A 12,143-nucleotide genomic window follows, 5' to 3' on the forward strand; every position below is an offset into this window, starting at 1 on the left:
ATCCACATTATCCAGGGTAATCTCTTTTACTTAAAGTGAACTGATTGTAGATTTTAACCCACAACTACAAAATGCCCTCATAGCAACATGTGGGTTACTGTTTGATTCAATAACTGGGTGACTGGGTTCCATAGCCTAGCCTTGTTTACACAAAACTAGCCATCACATCCTCCTCCAACAACCTGATGTTTTTTCAAGGTCTGAGTTTGTAGCTTGGTTTAAACTTCTCTTAATGTTTTATATTTTATTATTCTAGGTACAGCTACACTAATCGCCATAGGGCAATGACCAAGACACAGATCTTAAATCTTGTTCATTTGTGCTATATTTAAACCACATACATCTGTTATTGACTCCATAAAATACAGAGTTCTGTCGATAATAAAGCATGCTTACTCTCCAACCCCACAGGGATGTAACAAGAATTTTAATATGCCAGGAGCCTTACTTCTTAGTGTAGACAGGCAATAAAATCATAGAACAAATCACAATTCCTAAGAATCTGTATTTGTTTGTGCCATCAACATTAATTTCTCAATAGTATTTAAGTTGGATAGCCTTTTTTAAAAAGCTATTATCACTTCAAGTTGGACATAAAACAAATATTTCTTCTCCACTATCATTATTCATCTTCCTCTTCTCCATCTTGTTCATTTATTGATTTCTTTTTGGTTTTTTAAATAATTTATTCACTTAATGATTTATGTGTGTACCACTACTCCAGGTAAAGCACATTGAAGAATTTGATCACAGATCTTTAGACTCAGTCAAGTATTTTCCATTAATTTTCATTAATTTCACTCTATAAGATACAGACATTATTATTAAGTTTTTAATGCTTCAGCCATGCTCATAACACTGCAGTATAAAGATGATTTCAACCCACTCATGCCAAGTTAGGATGACAGGAACAGAACTAATGAGCTATGATGTCTAAAAGCATCAGAGAATCTACCTTAAGAGGAAAAGATGTTCTGTTCCCCAAGAGCAAAGTGTTAAGTTTTAAAATTTGGCCTACAATGTTCTCAAGAGACTGAAAAACTGGTTATTTAAAAAGTACCACCCAAATACACAGTCATCCATGATTTTTTTTGCATCTAAAATGGTACAAAGAAAGGCTTCAAAAATCTAGCAGTCGGAACTAACTTTTCCTAAGAGAAACAATTCCCCTTTCTAATCTTAGGTCTCAGGGTTAGTCTTTGCTCAGGTAGCACAGGAGAGTGCTATAGGATGGAAAAGGGAGAAGGGAGTTCTTCCTACAGTGTCTACCGCTCCCACTGACTAGTACAGTGAAGTTGTCATTGTTCACGCACGCACATTCCAGCCCACCCTCCTTGGCTGCCAGGTTACATTATATTTACAATGGCTGGACTTTTTCCAGACGAATCTTATATATTGTGTATATATAACATTATATGTATGCACATGTCATCTGTAATAGAGTTTTACTTTTTCATTTCCAATTTGAATGACTTCTATTTCTCTGTTTTGCCTAATTGACTGGCTAGACATCCCATGTTATATTGAATAAAACTTACAATAGTGGGCATCCTTGTATTATTTCTGAACTTAGAGAAAAATCCTTCAGCTTTTTACCATTACATATTATTTTAGCTGTGGCCTTGCCATAATGGCCTTTATGACAATATGTTGAAGGATGTTTCCTCTGCATATACTTTGTTGAGATTTTTGTCATGAATAGCTCTTGAGTTTTATCAAGTGCTTTTTCTGCATCTATTAAGATGATCACATAATTTTTATCCTTCACTTTTTGTTAATATGGTGCATTGCATTGACGGATTTGCCTATGTCAAACCACCCTTGAATCCCTGGAATAAATCTAAACTCATCATGTTGTATGGCCCTTATAAGATATTCCTGAATTTGGTTTGCTAATATTTTGTTGATGATTTTTGCCTGCATGTTCATCAGGGATATTGACTTGTTATTTTCTTTTTTGTGTGTTTTCTTTTTCTGCTGTTGGTATCAGGGTAATGATGGCCTCACAAAATGAGTTTGAAAATATTTCCTCCTCTCCAATATTTTGGATATGTTTTAGAAGAACTGGCCTTAATTATTTTTTAAATGTTTAGTAGAATTCGCCAGAAAGACTTGTATTCTTGGACTTTTGTTTTTTTGCACATTATTTGAGTATTGATTCAATATTCTCACTAGTAATTGATCTACTCAGATTTCTTTCTCCATGATTCAGACTTAGTAGATTGTACATATCAAGGAATTTATCCATTTCTGTGTTGCCCAATTTGTTATATAATTATTAATAGTTGTTTTGTATGTTTTTGGTATCTCTGTGGTATCAGCTGTAATGTTTCCTCTTTTATTTCTGACTTTATTTATTTGAGTCCTCTCTCTTTATTTTTCCTTAGGGAGTCTAAGGAAAATAATAGCTAAATGCTGTTTTTTTGTTTGTTTGTTTATCTATGTAAAAAAACAGTTCTTAATTTTATTGATCTTTCCTATTGTCTTTTTAGTGTCTATTTTATTTATTTCTGCTTGATTATTGTTATTCCCCTTCTTCTACTAACTTTGAGCTTTGTTTTTTCTTTTTTTAATTTCTTGAATTATAAAGTTAGGTTATTTAATTTAAGGTCTTTCTTGTTTCTTAATATTGTTCTTATTTCTTAATATAAGCACTTAACACTATGCACTACCCCCTTAGGACAGTTTTTTTTGGATTCCATAAGCTTTGGTGTGTTGTGCTTCCATTTTCAGTTGTCTCAAGTTTTCTTTTTATTTCTCTTTTAATTTTTGTCATCCATTGGTTTTTCAGTTGCATGTTCACTTAATCTTCACATCTTCATAAATTTTCCAGTTTTCTTCTTGTAATTGATTTATAGTTTTATGCCATTGTTTTCAAAAAAGATGCCTGATATGATCACAGTATTCTTGAATGTATTAAGATTATATTTGTTTCCTATCATATGATCTCTCTTGGAGAAGGTTCCATGTTTCCTTGAGAAGAATGTACATTTTTTTGCTTTTGGATGAAATACTCTGTGTATGTGTTTAAATCAATCTGATCTAATGTATAATTAAGGCCAATGTTTTTATTGATTCTGCATGGATGATCTATTTATTGATGAAAGTGGAGTATTAAAGCGTCCTACTGTTATGATATTGTGGTATATTTTTAAATTTGTTAATATTTGTTTTGTATAATTTGGTGCATAAATATTTACAAATGTTATATCCTTTTGTTGGATTGACCTATTTATCATTATGTACTGACCTTCTTTGCCTCTTATCACAATCTTTGTTTTAATGTTTATTTTGCCTGATATAAGCATAGCCACCACAACTTGCTTTAAACTTCTTTTGTTTCTAGGTTATTTTAATTTAGCCTATCACCTGATTTGTTCTATCAATTTTTTCTATTGTGATTTGAGATTTTGTGAGTAAATCTTTAAACAAGAAACTAGGAAATAAGCAAGGGCCCACAGGGCTTTTTAAGATGGTGTACCTAATTACCCTCATTATGTAGAAGATTCTCGTAGCATGCAACAAGAATGAGATAAAATCAGACAGACCTGGGTTTAAGTGTGAGTGTCAACTCTTGCTACTTATATAAATTTAGACACATCGATTAAAGTCACTACATCTAAGTTTTTGCATATATAATTATAACAGTTGTGGTCAATCTTTTCATTAATGTTGGATGACACTAACATTAATGCAATGAGTTAATACCCTCATACAGAGGCCCATTGTTCATTTCCCATAGATCAAGCTACTCTCATGTTTCTTATGTCTCTCTTAATCATTCCCAACTCTGAATTCCTGCTCCTACTGAATTTGTTCAATTTCCAGACCATGTCACTTTTCTAATTGGGTCCATTTTCTGTGCAATTGGTGTCCTTGCTAGACTGTAGTTTAATTCCATTGCTCTCTAAAATAAGCTTACACAATCTCTGCAAGGGAGGAACACATATTGTGAAGTGTAATAGGCAACTTAAAATTGAATTGAAGCTATTTCCATTCTTCCCAAATCTTTGGTGGTTCCAGTCACAGCAATTTCTCACTGGACATTTTATTTTCTTTCAGGCTCAGCCTCTCAACTTACTGTTCATACTCAACTCATTGCTCGTCCTCAGCTCTGCTTTCACTGATTCCTTTCTTTGCGCCCTGCTCCTCCCCCAAAAAATACTTGTTGGAAGCAGCAAAACTGGCAGCAGGTGTTAGATTGGTAGAATCAGATGGAATCTGGGTTCAGCAACCTTGGTACTTGATTCTTGGCTAAGGAAGAATTCAAAGCCAAGGCTCAAACTATAAGGGAAGGTTTATTTAGAAAGTCACAGAGGTAGAAGGGAATCGTAGAAGAAATGGGCTCAGAAAACAAGTTACAGAGGCAAAAGAAGGGCCCATGGAGCTTGGGAGAGAGGAAGGTAAAGGTAAACAGCCTGGGGGAAAGATGAGGAGGCCTGGAAAAGTGGGGTGTGCTGCTGACGAGGAAAGCTGCACTGGGTCCTCTCACTCAAAGGTATTTATCTGGAGGTCCCAAGGAAGGGTTTCAGTAGAATATTCATCAGCTTCCCAGGTGTGTCGTTCAGGGTCATGGTCTCAACTGATTGGTTGGTGCCAGGGCAAGGGGTCCTTAGTCATTGCGTCTGGTCCAGATGTCAGCTATGGTGTCCCTTGTCTGGTTTTTCTGGGCCTGAAGCAGAAACACAACTGAAGTCTACATGCATTTGATGAAGGGCAGAACCTCACTGTGCTGGGGACTTCATGCTTAAGGGCTCTTCTCTGGCTCCTTGTTTGTTGCCCCTCTACGGGGTCTAACCTGCAGGACTAGCAACGGACCAGGGAGGAAAGGGCGAGGGAGGGCCCAGGCTGCATGACCTGCGATACGAAAAGTCAGGGGGTCCAAACCGTGTGACCAGTGATATGCTAGCGGGGGAATGGTTACCCCGGGGGCCAGGTCCTAGTTTTCCATGTTTTGCCCGTTGCTAGGCACCCGGGGCTTTCCACTCTGGTGACCTTCTGTAACTGGCCCATTGTCCTTGCTCTGCTCAGGCCTGTGTAACTGCCCACGACATAATAAAGCTTTTTAAGAAAAAAAATGTGCTCATTTTTCTCTTTCTCTTTAGGGCTTTATTTTGTACCACTACTCTTGCCTACAGAGGTATTTTCCTAAGTAAACACAGTTGTATCAGAAGAATGAACATTTGGAGCAACTGTTAAAATGACATTTTTACTATCTATATAATAATATTAATTCATACCCATAAGATAGCATTTTAGTTAAGATTAAATAAAACAGTACACCGGAAAATATTTTATAATGCATTTAATAAATCATAAAACATTGTATGATGTTAGATACTGAGGGGAATGAGTTGTGTGGGGGGAAAAAACTTCCTCCTTTTCAAACCACTGATTGGTTGTCTGTGTTTTTAACCCTTTATTCCAACTACTTCTTCAGAACTGAGCTTACCTTGCCAGGCCAGGTAGTGATTTCAGAGTCTCCAAAGAGTTTAAGAGTAGTAATTCTTAATTATTTTATCTTTTGGGTAAAAGAAAGAATCCCCTCATTTGGAAAGAATAGGTCTTATAAAGCCCCATGAATAGACACATCTTAGCATATTTGTTTCACAACAAAATGCTCTCACAGCTGCCCACTCTTTCCCTTTCACCTCCTTTCAGTTCTCCTGATTACATATGGAGGAGAGAGGCATTTAAGTGCAAATGATCTAATGCACCGCCCTTTATCTATTGCTAATTTCCCTTGTGACTGGGAGGGTAAATGGAAGCATCAGTAGAAGCAGGCAGGGGATGGGGTCAAAAAAGGGCAGTGCTATGGTTATTGGAAAGTAAGAATTTGAATTTTCAAACAGTAGCATTGCCTGGAGTGCTCACCATTTCTTTTGGCATAGAAAAGTTCAGACAATGATGTACTTTACAAAGTGGTCCCCCTGATATTTCCAGTACCCAATTGGCACCATAGTCATTACAGTACTATTGACTATATTCTCTATGCTGTACTTTACATCCCCGTGACTATTCTGTAACTGCCAATCTGTACTTCTCAAACCCTTCACCTTTTTCCCTCGGTCCCCCACCCCCACCCCTCTGGAAACCATCAGTCTGTATCTCTGAGTCAGTTTCCATTTTGTTTGTTCATTTATATTGTTCTTTAGACTCCACAGACAAAACAGCCTTGCATGCCAACTGCAACTGAAAAATAATTTTAAATATTTAAAACAAAGAAAGGTTAAGTGAGTAGGCTTCAGTAAAAGACTAAGACCCACGTAGTATTATATTACCTTGAGTTACTAAGCTATGTATAAAAACGTGCAGAAAGTATAGAATAGTCTTAAGAATTTTATATATTGAGGACATACGAAGATGAAAAATGTCAGCAAAATCCACCAAAATTCGTAAAATCCAACCACTGCAAATGTTCATTGGGATCAGCTGTGGGGATCTCCATGCCCGACAACATTGCTAGTGACTTAACAGCTTAGTTTGAGACTTAGGATAGAGAGCGAGCGCTATCAGTTCATTTGGCTCTATTTGCACCCAGGGAAAAAAAGCTAAAAAGAGATTGATAGCAAAATCTGTCCTCTGATTATTCTCACTTTTCTGCTATTACCTTTGTCCTTTCTGCAGGCAAATCAAAACCACCTGAGCCATTGAGCCACTGAGGCTTGGGAGTCCCCTCCAAATACAGAAGGCTGTTTGATGCAGAGAAAAGATCATTAACTTCGAAACTGGAGATCCATGTGTTTTACCCTTGGCTCAGAAAGTCTTAGTGGTACAATGGTAGATAAGTGCTTTAACTGAGACTTGATTTCATCATTTGAATCATTATGCTTTAGCCTTAGGCTCACAGCGTGTACCTGCAAACAAAGTGGTCTTCTCTCAGTTATTCATGTACTGCTTCTCCCTTATACGTACTGTGTAGTTACTACCTCTATGATAATTTATATATGTTCGTTTCTTCTTTTCAATTTAAATTCTTTTGAACTAATACACTTTATTCTTGTGTTTTCAATTATAGACTATGTGGCTTTAATCTTCTTGTTTTTTCCTTTATTTCTTGAACTCTACCAGTTAGATTTTGCTCCTCTCTATTTTAAGTCCCTTTGGGGGACTAATTTTGAGGGAGACTATGATAGATGTCTAATTTCTTTGAGACTGTGAAGGATTGTCAACATCCTTGCATTTCCTTGGACAGCTTCTCTTATAGTGCATTTTCTTCTTATGCTTCCTATTTTAACATGCTTCTTTTTTCCTTTACTTTTGCAATTTGTGTGCAAGTATTCTATATCTCCTGTACCCTACCCATACCTCAAATTAAATCACTCAAACAAAGAATATTTTATTTCCATTACCCAAAACAATATTTATATATCCCTATCAGGATGATATATAAATTTGGAAACATTCATATTTCCTCTTTGATGTCCAAGAACCAAGAAGGCATTTTTCTTAATTGTAACAACTGGGTCAGTTTTGGGGGTGTTTTTTTGTTTTGTTTTGTTTTGTTGTTTTTTTCTCATCTTATTCTTAGCCACTATCATAGTGCCTGATGTAAAATACTCAATAAGTATTTTTAAGTGAAGAGACAGTTGACTGTGTAGGTGCTCATCATGCTACTTTGTTTCAGCGTAGATTCCTGGCATTTGTTAGGTATTTCCTAAGTTATGGTTTGAGCTTCTACCAGTTTCCTTATTTAAGTGAAGGTGGAAAAGTTTTTCCAGAATGTTTTAATTTTACTCAATGGATTTCAACAGAAGGAAGTGTTATTAAAAAAAAACCCAGCTTTACTCCTCCATCTTTAGGCAGAAGTCTCACCCATCCTTTAATGTTTACGTTATCGGTGATTACGTGCTACTCTGCATACGTTATCATTTTCAATATCGGTAACACCGTCAGGTGGATATTATTACTGGGAAAGTTAAGCCCAAAGGAGGCTGAAGAATGTGCTCGGCGTTGCAGCCTCAGTGAAGCTTTGAAACCGGAATCGCGGCGCACGTGCGCTCCTTTCTCACCGTTCGGGCCGCCTCCCGCCTGCCAGGGCCCGGCTACGCCGCCTCTTCCATCCAACCTCATGGCACAGAGTGGGGAGCACAGGCTCATGAGAAGGGCACACTCTTCTCCAGGAGCCTGGAGCCTGGATGACGGGATCGGCCGCGTTTCCCACAGGGACCTCGGCTGTGAGGCGGTGGGTGTCCGTGGGCGTCAGGAAAATTCGGCAGACGGGCCGTCACTTCCAGCGGCGCTGGTCCGGAGGAGCCCGTTCCAGAGGAAGGGTGTTTAAAAGAAAGCCGAGTTGCAAAGCGAGAACCGGGGACGAGCACCGTGTCCGTGGTCCGCGTAAAAGTCTCTGAAACCCCTGGAAGACTGTATGCAGTCCAGGGGGCGCGGGGTCGGAGACAGAGAGCCCCCCTCCGGTTACGGGGCGCTCCCCAGCCGTGCGAGCGTGCGCACTGTGTCTGCGCCGACGCCAGCGCCCGGCGAGCCTGGGCGACGCGGGGGCGATCCGGCCGCCGGCGCGGCCCTTCCGGCCCACCCTGGGGCTCGAGTGCCCGCCGCCACGGAGCGCGCCTCCCCCGCCAGGAGCGGGGTGGGGGAGGAGAGGGGCGGCTCACGGGAGGGGGTGCCGGTTCGGAACGACGGCGCACGTCGGCCCCGACGTCCCATTCCCTCGAGAACGCCCCGAACTGGTAAGCCCGCGTCTTTTGGCCAAACCCGGCCACTTTCAGAGCAGCCCGCCCGAGGGACCGTCTTCCAGACACGCAGAAGTCGGAGGCTCAGCGTTCCCCGTCGCACTTCAGCCCCAAGCATCTCCCAAGAATCCGTGTTTGTTCAGGCAGGTCCCTGCAGCTCCCTCAGCTCTGCCGCTATCTTCTCCTTATTACTCCAGGCCTTGCAGGGTGCTCTTACTCCAAACCACATGGCTTCTTCCTTACACACCGACTTGTGACTGCACCCTTTCAGACCACGTGGCTGCTGCTTCTCTCTCAGCCTGACCTTATTTTAAATGCTTGGCCTGGAACTTCCTGTGTGACTTCATATCCAGCCCCTCCTCCGATGTGCCATTATGGCCTTCTTTCAGCTGCCATCTTTAGCCAGGGCAAGAATTCCCCCCAGCGACTTCAGGTTGGGCATCTGCCCTGTGCCTCTCATGCAGGTGCTGTATAAGTTCCCCGGCTCTGTCTGGAGCCCCTGAATGCTCTAAGTCACACACACCTTTTGCCTTGGGCCACAGCCCTCTCCCCTTGAAGAAATGCTCGGCTATTAACTTGCCTTTGTTATACAAAGTATCTTAAATGCCTTATCGTCCACTTCCTTTTTCCTGCATGCAAGGTTTTCGGGGAATACGCTCTGCTATCTTCAGGGGACCCTCACTCGGCACCCTGTTACAATGACATGAAAGTAATGATGTTTAAATGTCAGCAGTAATTGCCAGTACAAATGTCATAGAAGCTTGGATCTCTTGCATGTTTTGAGTAATTTTTTTCTTCCACTTAGATTGTCTGAATTTGGACATGGCATGTAACTTTGTCTCAGCGTTGGATGCTTCAATCATAAAGCTTTCAGATTCTATTTTCCTCAGGATATAGAAATGACCACAGACTACAAAAGAATACTCTACTCCCAGTAGGAAAGCTGCTTGATGCCATTAACTTTTGTGTCAGTTACCTTGGAATCTAATCCTACTCATATATCATGGAGTGTTTGGTGATTTCAGATAATCTTAGGTTATTACTATCACTGAGCTTTGGCTTCCTTGGCTGCGCAATAATAATACCTACCTCTCATTGTCATTATAAATGCAATAATTTATGAGTCAATGCTCAGCATTATGACTAGGTCATAGGTAATCATTGCGTTGGTTTTCTTTTCTTGGGCTTCTTCTGTCTCTTTTGTATAACTTTTTTCCCTCAATTATAATTATTTTAATTGAGTTAAAATATATATAACATGATACTTATAATTTTAACCATTTGTAAGAGTATAATTTAGTGGCATCAGATGCATTTCACAGTTATGTGTAACTATCACTTATCTATATCCAGAAGTTCTTATCACCTCCAGTAAAAATTCAATACTCATCAAATAATGCATCTCCTTTCCCCTATCCTTCCAAGTCCAGGAAACCTCTATTTTACTAACTATGGACTTACCATTTTAGACAAATCGTAAGTTGATTCACACATTACGTAACCTTCTGCGCCTAGCCTATTTAACAAAGCCGAATGTTTGCAAGATTCATCTATTTTGTAACACCAAAATTTTACCCCTTTAAGATTGAATAATATTCCTTTTTATGTACATATGTACGTATTTATGTACGTTCATCTTTCTATCTTGCATAGGTGAGTTATTCCTGTTACTGAACAACGGACCCAGGGTGAGGGGCGGGAGGTGGCCAGATGCTGTTACCAAAACGACGCCCCCTGCCCCCTTCCCCGGGGTCCCTCAGTTGTTGGTCCCTTGCCCGCCGCCCTTGGAATCATGGCTCTCAATGGCAGAGCTTGGTGAAAAGGAAAGGAACTATTTATTCAAAAGTTATACAGGTGTGATTAATGGCTAAATGTCTCCCTTAAACCTCAAAATCCCTTTAAAACAACCAGCACACACACACAGTCCTGCCTTCCCCCCTTTGCCCAGTCAGGCCAGTCAGGGGTACCGTCCTCCAGAAGGAAAAGACCAGACGTCCGGGGCGCGGCTGGGCAGGCCTCTCGCGGGTCTCAGCACCATCCGCTGCGGCACCGCGATCTCCAGCTCTGAATCCATAACCACGTGGCCCCTCCTCACGGCCCACGAGCCAGAGTCCTTTCTCCCCTTTTCTTCCTGCGTGGCCTTCCCACGGTTCCCCAGAGTCCGTGTCCCCTAGTCTCTCCCGCAGGCCCAGTCTCCCCTTCCCAGTCACATTCTGTGTTAAAAGTTTTTCAAACCTGCCAGGTGAGCCTTGTTGAGATGCAAAATAACCGTCTTTGCATATGAGGTCTGAGGCCATCCTGTTATTGACATGCAAAATGACTCTCAGTGGCCCTGCTCCACTTCAGGTAAGAAGCTGGCCTGTTACTGATCCAGGAAGAGAATCTGCTCTCAGTGGCCCCGCTCCAGGTCTCCCATCCCCCACAGCAGCCTGTCTTGGGGCAGGGTGAATAGCTCATATTTTTCTTGGACACCCCAATTTTTGGACCCCGTTAAAATACCCTTTGGGGGGGCCCTGGCTCTGCCCCGTTACACTTCCACCTTTTGTTACTGTGAATAATGCTACTGTTATAAACATAGCTGTGCAAGTATCTGTTTGAAACTCTGTTTTTCACTTCTTTTGAATTTATATACCTACAAGTACAACTGTTGGGTCATTTGGTACTAAATAATTTTACATAATTTTTACTCAGTTTCTTTGATTTGTATATTCCTATACATCAGTAAATTTTGGAAATATCAAACATTTTCTCAAATATTCTTTCTGCCCTTTTATCTCTTCTCCTGATACCTTTTTCTTTTTGTACCTTAGACTCAATGATTTCAATGTTCCTATCTTCAAGTTCACTGATTTCTTTCTTTTCTTAAAACTCCCTTTATGCCCTCTAGTGTAGTTTTCTTCAAGTTATTGCACTTTTCTGTTCCAGAATTTATTTATGATTTCTTTTTATAAGACCTACTTTTTTATTGGTATTCTAATATTTCCACACATTGTTTTCCTGCCTTTGTCCATGCCTTCCTTTAACTCTGAAAGTCTTTTAGTTAGTTGTTTTAAATGTTTGTACTGTAACTCCAATATCTAGGCTTCCTTAGGCATATTTTACTTCAATTTACTTTGTTTTTTTGAGTGGACCATACTTTGCTGTTTCTTCGTATGCCTTGTGATTTTGTTGTTGTTGTAAATATGGCATTTGAATTTTATTACATGTTAATTCTGGGAATCATATTCTTTCCCTTCCACAGGGATTGTTGCTGTTGCCATTTTTCTTATTTTTTTTCTTTTTAAAAAATTTTTTTTATTTTTAAATCATGTTTATTCTATTAGAGTTGTGTCCATTTTTCCCCCTTTGCCCTCCTCCACACATCCCCGCCCCCCTCTCCCACAGTCAATTCCCACTCTGTTGTCCTTGTCCGTGGGCCATTCATACATGTTCTTTGTCTAGTCCCTTCTCCTC

The 12,143-nt window shown here is 40.2% G+C and overlaps 1 pseudogene; it reads right to left on the reverse strand.

Annotated features, from left to right (window-relative positions):
- Positions 1-9,298: 9,298 nt before the first annotated feature.
- The window catches only part of LOC129065365 (transmembrane protein 50A-like), a 71,671-nt pseudogene continuing 68,826 nt past the window's right edge, over positions 9,299-12,143 (reverse strand).

This window comes from Pteronotus mesoamericanus, unplaced genomic scaffold (assembly GCF_021234165.1).
Source record: "Pteronotus mesoamericanus isolate MK-2021 breed Mesoamerican mustached bat unplaced genomic scaffold, CSHL_Meso_final contig_177, whole genome shotgun sequence".
Classification (NCBI taxonomy): Eukaryota; Metazoa; Chordata; class Mammalia; order Chiroptera; family Mormoopidae; genus Pteronotus; species Pteronotus mesoamericanus.